Source organism: Pseudophryne corroboree, unplaced genomic scaffold, assembly GCF_028390025.1.
Source record: "Pseudophryne corroboree isolate aPseCor3 unplaced genomic scaffold, aPseCor3.hap2 scaffold_217, whole genome shotgun sequence".
NCBI lineage: Eukaryota > Metazoa > Chordata > Amphibia > Anura > Myobatrachidae > Pseudophryne > Pseudophryne corroboree.
The window spans coordinates 180,184-199,854 of record NW_026968815.1 but is presented as its reverse complement, the minus strand read 5'-3'; the positions used below and the strand labels follow the sequence as shown (position 1 = coordinate 199,854).

Sequence of the window (19,671 nt, the reverse complement as noted above, 5' to 3'; positions counted from 1 at the left end):
AAAAACTTTAAAAAGTCAATAATCTGGAGAGTTTTTGTAAGATGTTTCTTCCATCAACCAATGAAGAAACACATTGGTACTTTCCCATGATGAGTGAGTGCTTCAGGATCTCTTGCACTTACATGTGCAGCAGAGTACAGCAATGGAAGCATGCTGGGCTCATAACCCAGAGGTAGGCAGATTGAAACTATCCTCTGCTGTATGCTTTTTTTTTTAATTAAAGTAATCCAAAACTGGGATTGATATTTTGGCTCTTTTATTTTTACTTAAAGTACAATAACTTTTACCATTTTAATTTGTTTTAATAGTATATTGACAGTATTGTTTTCTTTCAAAAATCCACTTAATTTTCTTTACCCTATTATTAAAATGGTAATTGACAAAAACAAACTACATTGTCACCAGAAGAGCAATACAAAATGTACAAGTGATATATTAAAATCATCTTTCCAGCTTGAATTTCAATGATGCATTGGGGCAACGATTTTGTGAGAAACATCTTCACCCTTAAATAAAGATTTTCTTAATTCCTTACCTGTGTGCTAATTATATATCACCTTGTTTTCACATTAAACAGACTTCCACATGAGAAAGCAGCAAGGATGCAGTGGCGTTAATGTTTCCTGGTGTCAACCTGTATTATTTCAGTAGACATTGAAATGAGGATGCATCTTGCTGCCTTTCCAATGAAGCAAGTTTAATTTAGTAATAGGTGAAAAACCATCCTTACAAAGGTGTTAATCAGAGACTTGGCTTTGTGGACACTTTTCAGAGAACAAATTTGTTAGCATAAAAATAAAGCCAGAAAATAAAGAGCTGTTTAATCACTCAATTGGATTTTTCTGCCAGCATATTTTTTTTCTCTGCAACCCACTGCTAAATTGTGCTTCCTAGCTGTTTTTATAAAATCACTGAATCAAATCTAACTCTGATTACATCAGAGAAGGCCAGGTACCATACACAATAAGAGGGGGTTTGAAATTTTGACTTGTCTACTTAAATATCACCAAAATCTGATCACAAGGTCAATTAAGTCCCTGGGTGGGATTGAACCACCAACCTTTTGGTTAATAGCCGAACACACTAACCGATTGCGCCACAGAGACACTTTGCAAAAAGTACATACTGACAAAGGCTAATAAGCATACATCTAGAACGTTTCCTAGAAAAACATTAAAAAATCAATAATCTGGAGAGTTTTTGTAAGATGTTTCTTCCATCAACCAACGAATAAACACATTGGTACTTTCCCATGATGAGTGAGTGCTTCAGGATCTCTTGCACTTACATGTGCAGCAGAGTACAGCAATGGAAGCATGCTGGGCCCATAACCAAGAGGTAGGCAGATTGAAACTATCCTCTGCTATATGCTTTTTTTTTGTTAATTAAAGTAATCCAAAACTGGGATTGATATTTTGGCTCTTTTATTTTTACTTAAAGTACAATAACTTTTACCATTTTAATTTGTTTTAATAGTATATTGACAGTATTGATTTCTTTCAAAAATCCACTTAATTTTCTTTACCCTATTATTAAAATGGTAATTGACAAAAACAAACTACATTGTCACCAGAAGAGCAATACAAAATGTACAAGTGATATATTAAAATCATCTTTCCAGCTTGAATTTCAATGATGCATTGGGGCAATGATTTTGTGAGAAACATCTTCACCCTTAAATAAAGATTTTCTTAATTCCTTACCTGTGTGATTAGATATCACCTTGTTTTCGCATTAAACAGACTTCCACATGAGAAAGCAGCAAGGATGCAGTGGCGTTAATGTTTCCTGGTGTCAACTTGTATTATTTCACGAGACATTGAAATGAGGATGCATCTTGCTACCTTTCCAATGAAGCAAGTTTAATTTAGTAATAGGTGAAAAACCATCCTTACAAAGGTGTTAATCAGAGACTTGGCTTTGTGGACACTTTTCAGAGAACAAATTTGTTAGCATAAAAATAAAGCCAGAAAATGAAGAGCTGTTTAATCACTCAATTGGATTTTTCTGCCAGCATATTTTTTTCTCTGCAAACCACTGCTAAATTGTGCTTCCTAGCTGTTTTTATAAAATCAATGAATCAAATCTAACTCTGATTACATCAGAGAAGGCCAGGTACCCTACACCATAAGAGGGGGTTTGAAATTTTGACTTGCCTACTTAAAGATCACCAAAATCTGATAACAAGGTCAATTACATCCCTGGGTGGGATTGAACCATCAACCTTTTAGTTAATAGCCGTACACACTAACTGATTGCGCCACAGAGACACTTTGCGAAAGTGCATACTGACAAAGGCTAATAAGCATTCATCTAAAACGTTTCCTAGAAAAACTTTAAAAAGTCAATAATCTGGAGAGTTTTTGTAAGATGTTTCTTCCATCAACCAACGAAGAAACACATTGGTACTTTCCCATGATGAGTGAGTGCTTCAGGATCTCTTGCACTTACATGTGCAGCAGAGTACAGCAATGGAAGCATGCTGGGCTCATAACCCAGAGGTAGGCAGATTGAAACTATCCTCTGCTGTATGCTTTTTTTTTTTATTAAAGTAATCCAAAACTGGGATTGATATTTTGGCTCTTTTATTTTTACTTAAAGTACAATAACTTTTACCATTTTAATTTGTTTTAATAGTATATTGACAGTATTGTTTTCTTTCAAAAATCAACTTAAATTTCTTTACCCTATTATTAAAATGGTAATTGACAAAAACAAACTACATTGTCACCAGAAGAGCAATACAAAATGTACAAGTGATATATTAAAATCATCTTTCCAGCTTGAATTTCAATGATGCATTGGGGCAACGATTTTGTGAGAAACATCTTCACCCTTAAATAAAGATTTTCTTAATTCCTTACCTGTGTGCTAATTAGATATCACCTTGTTTTCACATTAAACAGACTTCCACATGAGAAAGCAGCAAGGATGCAGTGGCGTTAATGTTTCCTGGTGTCAACTTGTATTATTTCAGTAGACATTGAAATGAGGATGCATCTTGCTGCCTTTCCAATGAAGCAAGTTTAATTTAGTAATAGGTGAAAAACCATCCCTACAAAGGTGTTAATCAGAGACTTGGCTTTGTGGACACTTTTCAGAGAACAAATTTGTTAGCATAAAAATAAAGCCAGAAAATGAAGAGCTGTTTAATCACTCAATTGGATTTTTTTTGCCAGCATATTTTTTTTCTCTGCAACCCACTGCTAAATTGTGCTTCCTAGCTGTTTTTTATAAAATCACTGAATCAAATCTAACTCTGATTACATCAGAGAAGGCCAGGTACCCTACACAATAAGAGGGGGTTTGAAATTTTGACTTGTCTACTTAAAGATCACCAAAATCTGATCACAAGGTCAATTACGTCGCTGGGTGTGATTGAACCACCAACCTTTTGGTTAGTAGCTGTACACACTAACTGATTGCGCCACAGAGACACTTTGCAGAAGTAAATACTGACAAAGGCTAATAAGCATTCATCTAAAACGTTTCCTAGAAAAACTTTAAAAAGTCAATAATCTGGAGAGTTTTTGTAAGATGTTTCTTCCATCAACCAACGAATAAACACATTGGTACTTTCCCATGATGAGTGAGTGCTTCAGGATCTCTTGCACTTACATGTGCAGCAGAGTACTGCAATGGAAGCATGCTGGGCCCATAACCCAGAGGTAGGCAGATTGAAACTATCCTTTGCTATATGCATTTTTTTTTGTTAATTAAAGTAATCCAAAACTGGGATTGATATTTTTGCTCTTTTATTTTTACTTAAAGTACAATAACTTTTACCATTTTAATTTGTTTTATTAGTATATTGACAGTATTGTTTTCTTTCAAAAATCCACTTAATTTTCTTTACCCTATTATTAAAATGGTAATTGACAAAAACAAACTACATTGTCACCAGAAGAGCAATACAAAATGTACAAGTGATATATTAAAATCATCTTTCCAGCTTGAATTTCAATGATGCATTGGGGCAACGATTTTGTGAGAAACATCTTCACCCTTAAATAAAGATTTTCTTAATTCCTTACCTGTGTGCTAATTAGATATCACCTTGTTTTCACATTAAACAGACTTCCACATGAGAAAGCAGCAAGGATGCAGTGGCGTTAATGTTTCCTGGTGTCAACCTGTATTATTTCAGTAGACATTGAAATGAGGATGCATCTTGCTACCTTTCCAATGAAGCAAGTTTAATTTAGTAATAGGTGAAAAACCATCCCTACAAAGGTGTTAATCAGAGACTTGGCTTTGTGGACACTTTTCAGAGAACAAATTTGTTAGCATAAAAATAAAGCCAGAAAATGAAGAGCTGTTTAATCACTCAATTGGATTTTTTTGCCAGCATATTTCTTTTTCTCTGCAACCCACTGCTAAATTGTGCTTCCTAGCTGTTTTTATAAAATCACTGAATCAAATCTAACTCTGATTACATCAGAGAAGGCCAGGTACCCTACACCATAACAGGGGGTTTGAAATTTTGACTTGTCTACTTAAAGATCACCAAAATCTGATCACAAAGTCAATTACGTCCCTGGGTGTGATTGAACCACCAACCTTTTGGTTAGTAGCCGTACACACTAACTGATTGCGCCACAGAGACACTTTGCAGAAGTAAATACTGACAAAGGCTAATAAGCATTCATCTAAAACGTTTCCTAGAAAAACTTTAAAAAGTCAATAATCTGGAGAGTTTTTGTAAGATGTTTCTTCCATCAACCAACGAAGAAACACATTGGTACTTTCCCATGATGAGTGAGTGCTTCAGGATCTCTTGCACTTACATGTGCAGCAGAGTACAGCAATGGAAGCATGCTGGGCCCATAACCCAGAGGTAGGCAGATTGAAACTATCCTCTGCTATATGCATTTTTTTTTTTTGTTAATTAAAGTAATCCAAAACTGGGATTGATATTTTGCCTCTTTTATTTTTACTTAAAGTACAATTTCTTTTACCATTTTAATTTGTTTTAATAGTATATTGACAGTATTGTTTTCTTTCAAAAATCCACTTAATTTTCTTTACCCTATTATTAAAATGGTAATTGACAAAAACAAACTACATTGTCACCAGAAGAGCAATACAAAATGTACAAGTGATATATTAAAATCATCTTTCCAGCTTGAATTTCAATGATGCATTGGGGCAACGATTTTGTGAGAAACATCTTCACCCTTAAATAAAGATTTTCTTAATTCCTTACTTGTGTGCTAATTAGATATCACCTTGTTTTCACATTAAACAGACTTCCACATGAGAAAGCAGCAAGGATGCAGTGGCGTTAATGTTTCCTGGTGTCAACTTGTATTATTTCAGTAGACATTGAAATGAGGATGCATCTTGCTGCCTTTACAATGAAGCAAGTTTAATTTAGTAATATGTGAAAAACCATCCCTACAAAGGTGTTAATCAGAGACTTGGCTTTGTGGACACTTTTCAGAGAACAAATTTGTTAGCATAAAAATAAAGCCAGAAATGAAGAGCTGTTTAATCACTCAATTGGATTTTTTTGCCAGCATATTTCTTTTTCTCTGCAACCCACTGCTAAATTGTGCTTCCTAGCTGTTTTTATAAAATCACTGAATCAAATCTAACTCTGATTACATCAGAGAAGGCTAGGTACCCTACACAATAAGAGGGGGTTTTAAATTTTGACTTGTCTACTTAAATATCACCAAAATCTGATCACAAGGTCAATTACGTCCCTGGGTAGGATTTAACCACCAACCTTTTGGTTAATAGCCGTACACACTAACCAATTGCGCCACAGAGACACTTTGCAAAAAGTACATACTGACAAAGGCTAATAAGCATTCATCTAGAACGTTTCCTAGAAAAACTTTAAAAAGTCAAGTGAAGGAGATCCAACTGAGGCAGCACAAGGGAACTCTCGAAAGAGGAACAAGGCAAGAGGAAGATCTGAGACAAAGAAATCTGACTTTTACCAGAGCTGACCAGAGGAAAGCACAAACACAGTCCCCCTCTACCACAAATAATGCAGTCGAGTTTCCCACATTTGGGGAAATCACAGGGGTCAGCATACCCAGAATGCAATGAATGAACCTCACCCTGGGAGAACAATCTTCATGACCATGGTATCTCCTATGCAAAATAAGTATGATTTGGGATAGGGCTGGGGAGGGCCGCTGCTCAGGCACATCTCTGTCAAGTAAAGGAGATTCAACTGAGGCAGCACAAGGGAACTCTCATCTGGGGACAACAACTGCAGGGAGAACACATATTTTCAGATGAACATGGGAGGGCAGAAGGCTGCCTAATACTGAAGCACCCCCAAACAACAAACCAAATGCAACAACTAGTGCAAGCATTCCTGGGGGAAGGCCTGCAGCAGATGGATTTGCATATGATGTCATCCAAGCAGTGGGTCAAAGTTGGCTTCAACCCTCGTCTGCATATGAAAAGAAAAAAGGGATGTGCAGGGCATGGCGTCCTTTTGTGGCGCTTGGATGAACCCTCCTTCGGTGTGGGGCTCATGTTGGCTATGCCCCAGCCCCTGAAGCATTCAAGATGATTTCTTGCAGCAGCTGGGCACTGTAACAGCTCCAGAGTTGCTCTGTAAAGCATGTAAAAGGGTGTGGGCCCTGCAGCACTACCTGTAGTATGCATTGTGCGTTGGAAGGCACAAAGTAAGCAGACGGGAGAGGTCAGGATAGTGCGCAAGGGCATAGAAGGGAGCGGCTCAAGAAAAGAGAAGTGGAAACAGACAGCAAACTAGGCTGGAGAAAGACCTGAGACAAAGAGATCTGAATTATATGAGAGCCGACCAGAGGAAACACAAATTATGCAGTCAAGTGTCCCACATTTGGGGAAATCGCAGGAGCAGCACACCCAGAGTGCAATGGGTGAGCCTTGCCCTGGGAGAAGCACCTTCCTGATCATAGTATCTCACCTGGCAGGTAAATAGGAGTTGGGCTAGAGCTGGGGAGGGTCGCTGCTCGTGCACCCCCCTGTCAAGTGAAGGAGATCCAACTGAGGCAGCACAAGGGAACTCTCGAAAGAAGAACAAGGCTAGAGGAAGATCTGAGACAAAGAAATCTGACTTTTACCAGAGCTGACCAGAGGAAAGCACAAACACAGTCCCCCACTACCACAAATAATGCAGTCGAGTTTCCCACATTTGGGGAAATCACAGGGGTCAGCATACCCAGAATGCAATGAATGAACCTCACCCTGGGAGAACAATCTTCATGACCATGGTATCTCCTATGCAAAATAAGTATGATTTGGGATAGGGCTGGGGAGGGCCGCTGCTCAGGCACATCTCTGTCAAGTAAAGGAGATTCAACTGAGGCAGCACAAGGGAACTCTCATCTGGGGACAACAACTGCAGGGAGAACACATATTTTCAGATGAACATGGGAGGGCAGAAGGCTGCCTAATACTGAAGCACCCCCAAACAACAAACCAAATGCAACAACTAGTGCAAGCATTCCTGGGGGAAGGCCTGCAGCAGATTGATTTGCATATGGTAATGCCATCCAAGCAGTGGGTCAAAGTTGGCTTCAACCCTCGTCTGCATATGAAAAGAGAAAAGGGGCGTGCAGGGCATGGCGGCCTTTTGCGGCGCTTGGATGACCCCTAGTTCGCATTAAACACCTCCACCCTCCTTCGGTGTGGGGCTCATGTTGGCTATGCCCCAGCCCCTGAAGCATTCAAGCTGATTTCTTGCAGCAGCTGGGCACTGTAACAGCTCCAGAGCTGCTCTGTAAGGCAAGTAAAAGGGTGTGGGCCCTGCAGCACTACCTGTAGTTCGCATTGTGCGTTGGAAGGCACAAAGTAAGCAGATGGGAGAAGTCAGGATAGTGCGCAAGGGCATAGAAGGGAGCGGCTCAAGAAAAGAGAAGTGGAAACAGACAGCAAACTAGGCTGAAGAGAGACCTGAGACAAAGAGATCTGAATTATATGAGAGCCGACCAGGGGAAACACAAATTATGCAGTCAAGTTTCCCACATTTGGGGAAATCAAAGGGGCAGCACACCCAGAGTGCAATGGGTGAGGCTTGCCCTGGGAGAAGCACCTACATGATCATCGTATCTCACCTGGCAGGTAAGTAGGAGTTGGGCTAGAGCTGGGGAGGGTCGCTGCTCGGGCACCCCCCTGTCAAGTGAAGGAGATCCAACTGAGGCAGCACAAGGGAACTCTCGAAAGAAGAACAAGGCTAGAGGAAGATCTGAGACAAAGAAATCTGACTTTTACCAGAGCTGACCAGAGGAAAGCACAAACACAGTCCCCCACTACCACAAATAATGCAGTCGAGTTTCCCACATTTGGGGAAATCACAGGGGTCATCATACCCAGAATGCAATGAATGAACCTCACCCTGGGAGAACAATCTTCATGACCATGATATCTCCTATGCAAAATAAGTATGATTTGGGATAGGGCTGGGGAGGGCCGCTGCTCAGGCACATCTCTGTCAAGTAAAGGAGATTCAACTGAGGCAGCACAAGGGAACTCTCATCTGGGGACAACAACTGCAGGGAGAACACATATTTTCAGATGAACATGGGAGGGCAGAAGGCTGCCTAATACTGAAGCACCCCCAAACAACAAACCAAATGCAACAACTAGTACAAGCATTCCTGGGGGAAGGCCTGCAGCAGATGGATTTGCATATGGTGATGTCATCCAAGCAGTGGGTCAAAGTTGGCTTCAACCCTCGTCTGCATATGAAAAGAGAAAAGGGGCGTGCAGGGCATGGCGGCCTTTTGCGGCGCTTGGATGACCCCTAGTTCGCATTAAACACCTCCACCCTACTTCGGTGTGGGGCTCATGTTGGCTATGCCCCAGCCCCTGAAGCATTCAAGCTGATTACTTGCAGCAGCTGGGCACTGTAATAGCTCCAGAGCTGCTCTGTAAGGCAAGTAAAAGGGTGTGGGCCCTGCAGCACTACCTGTAGTTCGCATTGTGCGTTGGAAGGCACAAAGTAAGCAGATGGGAGAAGTCAAGATAGTGCGCAAGGGCATAGAAGGGAGCGGCTCAAGAAAAGAGAAGTTGAAACAGACAGCAAACTAGGCTGGAGAGAGACCTGAGACAAAGAGATCTGACGAGAGCTGACCAGGGGAAACACAAATTATGCAGTCAAGTTTCCCACATTTGGGGAAATCACAGGGGCAGCACACCCAGAGTGCAATGGGTGAGCCTTGCCCTGGGAGAAGCACCTACATGATCATAGTATCTCACCTGGCAGGTAAGTAGGAGTTGGGCTAGAGCTGCGAAGGGTCTGTCAAAGTCAGAAAAATATCTCTATGCACACTACCATATTTGCACCTCACCCAGGTCCGTGCTGCGCATGCGTACGCTCTCCCGTACGTGCGCATACTCACAGTCGCGGGCACCCGCAGGCGCATGGTATGCGTATTTACGGTAGAGTTTATGTGGTTGTAGCGTGCGACTCAATCGTAACATATTTTCACTAATAATGTATTTTGTAGATCATGGTCCCTTTGATAGATTCTGAAAGTTTGGTTAATATAGAATGTTTATGAACAGAGGAATCCCTCTTTGTTTGATACGAAGGGTCAGACAGGAGTAATACAGTGGTGTTTAGTATCCATCGGAAGAATATTTAATTAGAAATATTCCGGTGTTGGTTTGAAGCAGATCAATCGCTCGTGCGAATAGTTATGGACATAAGAAGTTTATGAACATTTACTTTATTTGCACTTTATTACCCATGCGGCGGGAAACCCAGTTTCCCTCCCACCTGAGCAGTTGGAAATAGTCACAGCCCACCTGTATGAATCAACCTATGACCTTTTGTTATAATGCGAAGCCGAATTCCTGTGTCCAATGAACAATGAGATTGTAGGGACCATTGAATTGTATTGTGTGTGGGGCATAAATAGGCAGGCCGACCGTATCCAGTTCTCTCTCTCTTCAACGGTTCTCATTGCTGATAATCGGGAGCTGGATATCGAGGCGCATGCGATCGTTCCCCTAGTGCGTAAGTTTTCTCCGTAATCATATTGTCTTACTGTGAGCCATCTCTCTCTCTCTCTATCTCTCTCTCTCTACTCTTTCTCTCGTATTTTCCTTTAATTGTATTGTATTGTATTTCCTGTGTAGTTTATCTGGTTAGTTGGTTTATGTTATATTGTAGTGTATGCTTTGTACTGTGATTCTTTTTGCAAGTATAATAGTCATAATACATATAATAGGTTTCGGACCCTAAGCCCAGGTATCTGTGTATTCTTTATAGTGTTAAGTATTCTCTGAGCGCCGGTGACGCTCAAGCAGCTTTGTAGTTAATCAGGTTACACCAGGTTGCACTTACACTCTGTCTCTACACTAAGGTATACTGTGTATCTCATCGTTAAAGGTATAGAGATAAAGGTTTAAACGTTGTAAGCGTCTGCACCGCTGGTGATCTCCTCGTGGTCCCGAGCGTACGCTACGCTATAGCGAATCATTACGTTAGTCGGCAGCCAATAGCGTGCCTGCCTGTGATCACTGGGCCGTAAGCGAACGTGACGCTTGAGCGTCTCGACTACGGTTGAGCGATCGCTACACAACTTGCGTACCCTTACGGTACTTCTTACGTAGATAGCGTATAGTGTTCTTAGACCTCTTAAAGTGTTTTATATACGATAAATATTCAGCTTTATCAATTGGCGGCTCGCCCGTCCTTCACATATCTGCACTAGGTAGATCAGCAGACATTATCCCTCAGCAAAGGGCGGGAGGTTGTATCCCTCGTAGTGCTGACAGGATAAGCGTCTGCTTCACTTAGGTAAAGAGTGCTGAAGGAATCCTGGAACCGGAGGTAAGAACAAAACGCTAGTGTCTTTTAAAACTGTTTATTTTTCTGTCTTGCGTACACACGCACGCACACATATATATATCTGCATTTCTTTTTCTTTTTCATTTTCGTATATCACTCTCCTGTCTGCCAGTTTTTATAGTTGATAGAAGTGCTAAAAAGAGAGTTGCCGTTATTTCATAGTTTAAGAGTAAAGGTAATATAGTTAAAAGATAGACAAACACACAGTTTCGCCTGGGAGATAAGGCGAAGTCAGTGTGTTTGTGTGGTAGATGATCAAGGATCATCTACATTGATAAAAGTATAAATTGTGTTACGGTGGATCTTTGCTTTGCGTATACGTGTCTCTAACAAAGACTTGCGTACGCAATCCAAAGGCCGACGCACGCAGCGTACGTTACGCAACGGAGCGTCCGGTTACGCCCACGTAGCTCAAGTCACGATAAGTTGATTTTTAACGCAAAGCGATAAATAACGCGAGGCGAGAAATAACGCAAGTCTATTTTTGGGTGTCCGAAATTTAGTTAACAGATCCTGCTCCTAATTGGTAACACACCTGATCTGAAGAAAAATTTCTGCGCAGAAATAGAAATAGAAACAAAAGTGTACATGTGATGAGTGAGTGTTTTTACAATTTTTAAAGGTTGAACCACAAGAAAAGTCGAGTACTCGTGAGGTACATGCGTGTAAGTGACGTGCACGGTGGCTAGGGAGGCATCTCTGGTTAAATATACAATTTTGAGCATTAGAGTATAGCAGACCAGGAGGTCATACTGTAACAAGACCAGGAGGTCATAACAGACCAGGAGGTCCAGGTACAGCCGACAAGGAAGTCTGCTATACAGTTCACAGGCACAACACCGAAAAGGGTTGGTGCAACACCCATATAGGCCATATAAGCTCTGGCTGAAGGAATTCGCAGTCGTAAGTTTCGATTCCATTGGTCTTTCCGTACATAAGCTTAGTTGTTTGTGTACTGAACGACTGGACCGCACGTAAGTGTGTGCAGTAGTTAGTAATCTGACCTAATACCATTAGAGTAAAGGGGTCACAAACGCTATCTGAACACTCTAACGTGATTTGTGTAATTTTTTTATTTTAAGGGAAGTTCGCTGCTCACTCAGGAACTATCCAGCAACCAATAGTTACTGGAAAGAGTAAGTGTTCTTCGGATAACCCTCGCAGGTTCCAGTAAATAGAGGTTCAGGTCGCAGGGGCCCTAGGTCGAGTACGCCAGCACCATATCGGTGTGATCAGGTCGTATTGGTCGGCGTGGGCGAGTGAGTGGGGTACTCGGTAAACCGCCACCGTCAGCCTATTGTTGGCATTTGGTTTTGCGTAAAGGGTTGGCTAAATAAAGCAACACTTTCGAACTATGGGGGCCACTTGTTCAGGTAGGGGGCGATCAACCTCGGTTCGGGTTGATTCAGTGGTCCGGCCAATTGGGTCGGCCAGGTATATAATGTGTGAGAAATATGGAAGTCACACAGAAACTTTATGTGATGAATGGGAGAGAATGACTGTACATGACGGGGAGAAATTCCCAAGAGTAGGGAGCTTCAGCTCAGAAGTGTTACAAAATTTAAGGAGGAGGATATGTCTCATAAAATCAACAAAGAGACGAATCCAGCATTATGATTATTTACAGTTGTGGCAACAGGAAGGTGAGATACAGAGAGGTTTGGCTCAGGCGGCGGGATCTGGCTCTAACAGAAAACTGATTGCCACGGCCCCGCCGCCACCATACATATCAGGAGAGAAGTTGATTGCGGAGAAAGACGCACTAAGGTGTAACACAAAATCACTTAGTAACTGTGTAAATGTTAATGATAATGTTAACCCATTAACCCATGCAAGTATTAACCCGTGCAAGTTGTACCCTGTTTTGAACTTTCCTCAGGAGTGTGATCAAGAGGACGAATCGGCAACGATTTCAGCGCTCTCTCTAGCAGCCACCATAGCAGAGACCACAGTAGGCACAGCTCCACCCACGAGATTAGTAAAGGCCCCTAGCGGAGGGATAGGTGAGGTCGTATCAACTGGTAAGTACGGCACCATGCATTATGCTGAAACTATTTCACCACAGCCTGTAGAATCTACACAGAATGAGGTTGTTAGAATTACACCTGTTAGAGTAATAGCAGTGCCAAATGGGAAAACAGACGCATCAGGAGACACTCCCATTAGGAACATTGCCATGTACACTCCATTTTCCCGAATGGAATTAAGGACCATAGTGTCTGAATTTCCTGACCCTAGAAAAGACTTAGTTGCCAGTCAAAAATACATCAGAGACTTAGGTAACACTGTAGAGCCCAACAATAAAGACTGGCAGATATTGCTGAGAGCATGTTTACCCTCAAATGTCGACGCAACTCAATTTTTAGCTGATTGCGGACTAGGTCATGATGTACCTCTTACAGATGTGTACAACCAAGATAATGTGAAAAGAATAAACTTGCAGTTAAAAGAGTATTTCCCAGCAGTAGCTAAATGGAATAAGATATTCTCCATTAAACAGAAGGAGTCAGAGACAGCTGCAGAGTATTTTCACAGAGCATTATTAGAAATGCCAAATACACAGGCATAGAGGACATTAAAACAGACACAAACCATCGGGAAGTAGCAGTATCGGTACTGATGGATGGTTTAAAAGAGTCATTGAAGACTAGGGTACAGACCACGCAACCATGTTGGCGAGGTCTGTCTGTGGCTACTTTGAGAGAGGCTGCTATTGATCACGACAGAAACATCACCAGACACAGGGAACAACAAGGTGACAAATTAATGTCAGTAAGTATACAGGCTCTGACCACAAGGCAGCCTTTGTTTGTATCACCAAATCCTGTGGGTAAGTCAAGTATGGTTACTTGTTATTCTTGTCACAAACAGGGACACATGGCACGAGATTGTAGAGTAAAGAATCCACGAAACTCATACCAAACCCCTAGACAACGACACGACACACGACATTGGGAGCAAGGTCCGCAGAAACGGAGTTATGAGCCACATACAGGGGAAACAAAAAGATATCCCCCAAACAGAGACTGGCATGCCTCTGGTAGTTCCCAACTATCTCCCTCACAAGTAGTTGCTGCCAGCGGGATTCAGGGAGGTCACCATACCCAATAGGGGTGTGGCCATACCTGTAATCTGCAGCCAGTAAAATTAATTGCCAATCTTGGAAGTGAACCCGAGATCGCAATTAATGTAGCTGGTAAAACTTTAAACTTTCTTGTAGACACAGGTCAGTGATAAATTCGACAGTGGGCATGAGAACCACTGGTAGGACAATTCCAGCCATGGGAGTAACAGGAGTAGTCCAGCACTACCCTGTTAGCAAACCAGCCGAGATTACAATAGGGCCTTTGCATACCAAGCATTCCTTTTTGCTGGCTGCATCGGCACCAACCAATCTCCTGGGAAGAGACTTACTGTGTAAAATGGGGTGCGTCATTTATTGTACTCCTGAAGGTGTATTCTTGGACATACCTGAGAAACACGCTCAGGAAGTGCGAGACATGTTAGACTCCCCATCAAAATTAATGTCACATACCATTATGACAAATAGGAATCCATCCCAAATAGAAGAGATGACATCTCAGATACCAGAGTCACTTTGGACAAAAGACGGACAAGACACTGGATTAATGGCAAACGTAGCTCCAGTAGTTGTACAAGTAAAAGATGGTAGGATAGCTCCAAAAATCCCACAGTACCCTCTGAAGCCAGAGGTGGAGTTAGGAGTTTACCCAGTAATAGAGCGCTTGCTACAACAGGGCATTCTGGTAAGAACGTCCAGCACTGCTAATAGTCCCATCTTCCCTGTGAAAAAGAGTGGGGGGAGGGGTTACAGACTAGTGCAGGATCTAAGGGGGATTAACAAAATAGTTGAGAGTCAGTTCCCCGTAGTGCCAAATCCAGCTGTCATCCTAATGCAAATCCCTCCCACTGCCAAATTTTTCACTGTTATTGACCTCTGCTCCGCTTTCTTTTCGGTACCTCTGCACCCTGACAGCCAATATTTGTTTGCATTCACATACAGAGGAGTCCAATACACGTGGACTCGATTACCCCAAGGTTTCATAGATAGTCCAAGTATATTTTCTCAGGCTTTGCATGATTGTTTACAGTCTTTCCAACCAGACAGTGGATCAGTATTGATACAGTATGTGGACGATTTATTACTGTGTTCAGATTCACTGGAAGCATCTCTGAAGGATACGAAACAGCTCCTGTTTCATCTTTCAGACACCGGACACAAGGTGTCCAAAGACAAGTTACAATTATGCCAAACTAAGGTAAAATATTTGGGACACTGTCTAACACAAGGACTGAGACACCTGACCGCTGATAGAATCCAAGCAATTAGAGACATGACTCTGCCACAAACCCAGCAACAGATCAGAACGTTTTTAGGAATGTGTGGGTATTGCCGTAATTGGATCCCAGGGTTTTCCATTTTGGCGTTACCTTTGCAGGAAATGGTCTCCTCAAACAAACCTGATAGGATTTCGCATACAGACGAGTCCGAAACAGCATTTGAGAGACTCAAACAGTGCCTAACGCAGGCACCAGCACTAGGTATGCCAGACTATGGGAAACCCTTTGAACTATACGGAACAGAAAGTGCTGGTTGCGCGGCAGGTGTACTAACCCAAAAACACGGTGATGCCAGTAGGCCAGTTGCATACTACAGCGCTCAGCTAGACACGGTAGCGCGATCCCTCCCCACATGCTTGCGAAGCGTTGCTGCAATAGCATTGCTAGTGACAAAAAGCGAAGACGTCGTGCTAGGCCACAACCTCACAATCCATACGCCACATGCAGTATCAGCCTTATTGAATTCTGCCCAAACCAGACACGTCTTATCAGCGAGATTTACAAGATGGGAATTGGCACTAATGGCCCCCGTAAACATCACCATAAGGAGATGCAGTGCATTAAATCCTGCAACGTATCTCCCAGGTGTGCCTGGTCAGGCACAAAGGGTGGAAGGTGAGAGTGATGGGGAAGGAGGATTTAATACAAAGGAAGATACACATGATTGTATGGAATATTTGACCCAAAATTTTACCGCAAGGCCTGACATCAGTGACAACCCACTGGAAGATGCAGAACTCACGTTCTACACGGACGGTAGTTGTCATAGACAGTCAGACTCGGGAGACTTGTGTACTGGATACGCAGTCGTAGATGACCAAGACACCATAGAAGCGGAACCGCTAGGCCCACCTCACTCAGCCCAGGTTGCTGAACTGGTCGCCCTAACCAGAGCATGTGAATTGGCTAAGGGTAAGTCAGCCAATATCTACACCGATTCTAGATACGCATTCGGGGTAGTCCATGATTTCGGAGCCCTATGGCGCCTCAGAAATTTCATGACGGCCGCTGGTACACCGGTAGCGCATGCAGCTCACATAAAAAGGCTTCTAACAGCGATACAGGAACCCGACAGAGTGGCTGTTATCAAATGTAAAGCACACACATATAGCCAAGACCCGGTATCACTTGGTAACAGCCGAGCAGACGAAGCTGCTAAGTTAGCAGCTGCTACCCCCATACAGACAGACACCACACAATTAATGGTATTTAATACCATTAACACACAGAAGTTGTTTGAAATGCAAAATTTGTGTTCCACACAGGAAAGGGCAGTCTGGAAGGCAAAGGGATGTGGCCAGGAGTCCTCAGGACTCTGGACGGATGGACATGGTAAACCAGTGGCCCCCAGAGCATATCTTCCATGTCTGGCTGAAGCAGCTCACGGGCTGACTCATCTAGGCAAGGAAGGAATGTGCAAATTGGTAAGAGCATACTGGTGCGCCCCAGGATTCTCCTCTCATGCGAGTAAAAGAGCAATGTCATGCCTTACCTGTTTGAGAAAGAATATTGGAAAGGCAATACCTACAGAACCATCCCATATCCCACCTGCCGGCGGCCCTTTCCAGGTAATACAAATTGACTTTATACAATTACCCCCTTGTCGGAATTTGAAATATGTACTTGTTTGTATAGATGTTTTCTCAAATTGGGTCGAAGCATTTCCAGCGACAACAAATACCGCTATGTTTACTGCTAAGAAAATTGTGCAGGAATTTGTATGTAGATATGGTATCCCTAGAATAATCGAAAGTGATAGGGGTACCCATTTTACAGGTGATGTCTTTCAAGGAATGTGTAAGTTGATGGGAATTGATAGCAAGCTGCACACTCCGTACCGTCCACAGGCGAGTGCGAAGGTCGAAAGAGTGAACAGCACTATTAAAAATAAATTGAGTAAAGTGATGGCAGAGACAGGATTGACATGGCCAGAAGCTTTACCCATTGTATTGTACAGTATCAGAACCACTCCCAGGTCCCCTCTTAATCTGTCTCCCTTTGAAATCTTGTTTGGTCGACAACCGCATGCCATGATTAACCCTCAGGATGATTTGAAATGTAACAATAAGTAACTGTAAAGTACTTGATTAACATGAGTAAACAGTTGAGGAATCAAAATGATAATCTGAAGTTAGTGATTCCTGATTTACCAGATAGTAATTGTCATGACATTGAACCTGGGGATTATGTAATGATACGGAATTTTCTACGCTCAGGTTGCCTTATTGACAGATGGGAAGGACCATACCAGGTCTTATTGACTAGCACTACGGCATTGAAGGTTGCTGAGAGAGAGACTTGGGTCCATTCATCCCACTGCAAGAAGGTTGCTGATCCAGAGAAGTCCCGTGATAAGAAACAGACGGTAGAGGTTGTATCACTGGAGTGTCTGTTCCAGGAGGACTGAGGCGGCACCTGAGCCTTGAAGACCGAGAGCTGTTGTCGACTCCCCACTCCCTTTTATTATTTTCCTCCACTTCCCATCCCCTCTCCCTCAAATTTCTTTTTCCTCCTTCTCATTCTTCTCCATTTCCTCCTATAAGATGGACTTGCCCCAAGAGACTGTGATCCGGATTTTCCTGTTGACCATGATGTTGACCAGAGCAGTCTGTTCCGGCGAGAGTACCATGGAGGTCGATAGAGGTTCTGGAATGGGTTCTGATGATAAAGATGGAGGCGTAGTTTTCCAGGATCAACCTAACCAACAAGCAAAGGCGAGTATCAGAAAACGATCCGATAGCATTGACCATAGAAGAAATTGTGACGGATTGTTAGCTGAAGAAAACTGTATCTGTAGGCTCTGTAACAATGTCATTGAAGATGGGTGCATTAAGAAATGCCAATCCAGTTTTAATATCCATATGGACCGGCATCCATTGAGTGACTATCACTCCTTAGTGGGTAATGTGTTAAACAAAACAGATTGTTGGGTATGCTCTCAAGTACCTCAAGGTCATAGCAAATCAGGGCTAGTACCATTTCCTTTAACGATAGGGGAGGTACTTGAGTTAAATGGTGGGAGACCGGTGGACAGGAGGTTTAATATCTCCAGCCCTCCTAGTTTGAAGCTCCACCAATACCATGTGGATAGGTCCCTATTATGTTTCAACATCTCCAATCCCAGAAAGCCGGGAAATTGGGAAGTGTCATGGAGTAACCACACCATGACCTTTTCGCATAGAGCAGATAGAATGCCTACAGATACAGAGCTTGTACGCCACATAGCCAGTAGAGGAAAATCTTTCCGGTATAGGTACACCTTAGGAAATAGGATTACGAGAGTTGGAGAAGTATCACCAGGATACTGTGCACATATCGTACAACCTGATACGTGTATTAAGCAGATGGAAGAATTAGGGTTAGGAGATTTCACCTGGAAGGTGTGTAATATGGTTATGTCCTTCTCCGTCCCATATGTTCTCCCCGATGATGCATATTTCATATGCGGGAGAAAGGCGTACAAGTGGCTTGCCCCAAACTCTGAAGGATTGTGTTATATTGGAAAAGTATTGCCTGAAGTAATGACTGTAACACATGACAAAATGAAGGACATACATCGTGGTGCCCAAGCTCCTTATACTCACACCCACTACGAGCACGTTGTTAAAAGACACCTGATAGAGAAGACAGAGCATCCGGCCTCTGATCTGATAAGTGAATCCACCGGGATTCAATTCTTAATCGCGTTAGATTTCACCCGCACCGCTAGAGGAGTGCTAAATTATAAATACATATCGGCGCTCGCAAATTTGTTAGACAATATCACTGAAATGTATGATGACACATTTAGATATACGGGAAGGGAACTTCAAGCTTATAAAACAGAACTGGTGCAGCATAGAATGGTTCTTAATTACCTCACAGCAGTGACAGGCGGATATTGTGTTACATTGGCAACACAGTACGGCGTGAAGTGTTGCACGTATATCACGAATAGCACCGAGGATCCGGTCGAGGTCATAGACCAAAAGATGGACGATATTCTCCAATTGAAGTGGGAATTTCGCCGAAAACACAATCTCACTCTTGCTGCTGTAGGTAATGAGCTGACTGGTTGGGTGTCATGGTTGAACCCGCGAAATTGGTTCTCCGGTTTGGGAGACTGGGCTCAAGGAGTCATAATGGATGTTGGGAAGTTTCTCCTATGTATCTTAGGTGTTATCATAACCATTGGCTTGATATTTAGATGCGGTCAGGCTTTAATGAGGTGCAATCGTCGTACTAAGGTAATGAGTTTGAGGAGTGAGGAAACTGTAATTAACCTGGATTTGATTTATGACCCAATGATAGAAACAATGATGTGATGAAAATGCGATTTCTACGGTCCGTTTCTTTCACCTGTTTTTCTGGTTTTTCTCCAAGATAAAAAGACCCACTTGGACGAGGAAGTTGACGAGACGCTATACAGACAACGGATAGACCAAAGAAGAAGTTTTGACCACTTGAGATATGGACATTTGATGAACTTTGCCATGGATCCCCAGTTTCCCTAGAATTCTTAA

At 42.5% G+C, this 19,671-nt stretch overlaps 5 non-coding genes and 1 pseudogene across 5 annotated transcripts; all 6 read right to left on the bottom strand.

Annotated features, from left to right (window-relative positions):
- Positions 1-5,958: 5,958 nt before the first annotated feature.
- On the bottom strand, positions 5,959-6,122 carry LOC135006752 (U1 spliceosomal RNA). The gene has a single exon (XR_010206902.1). It is a non-coding gene; the product is annotated as a U1 spliceosomal RNA (small nuclear RNA).
- Positions 6,123-6,765: 643 nt separating this feature from the next.
- LOC135006762 (U1 spliceosomal RNA) lies at positions 6,766-6,928 on the bottom strand. Its single transcript, XR_010206910.1, has one exon. It is a non-coding gene; the product is annotated as a U1 spliceosomal RNA (small nuclear RNA).
- A 152-nt stretch (positions 6,929-7,080) lies between these two features.
- LOC135006751 (U1 spliceosomal RNA) lies at positions 7,081-7,244 on the bottom strand. The gene has a single exon (XR_010206901.1). It is a non-coding gene; the product is annotated as a U1 spliceosomal RNA (small nuclear RNA).
- Positions 7,245-7,936: 692 nt separating this feature from the next.
- Positions 7,937-8,078, bottom strand: LOC135006765 (U1 spliceosomal RNA; annotated as a pseudogene).
- Positions 8,079-8,230: 152 nt separating this feature from the next.
- LOC135006757 (U1 spliceosomal RNA) lies at positions 8,231-8,394 on the bottom strand. Its single transcript, XR_010206906.1, has one exon. It is a non-coding gene; the product is annotated as a U1 spliceosomal RNA (small nuclear RNA).
- Positions 8,395-9,065: 671 nt separating this feature from the next.
- Positions 9,066-9,222, bottom strand: LOC135006761 (U1 spliceosomal RNA). The gene has a single exon (XR_010206909.1). It is a non-coding gene; the product is annotated as a U1 spliceosomal RNA (small nuclear RNA).
- Between the last annotated feature and the right edge of the window lie 10,449 nt (positions 9,223-19,671).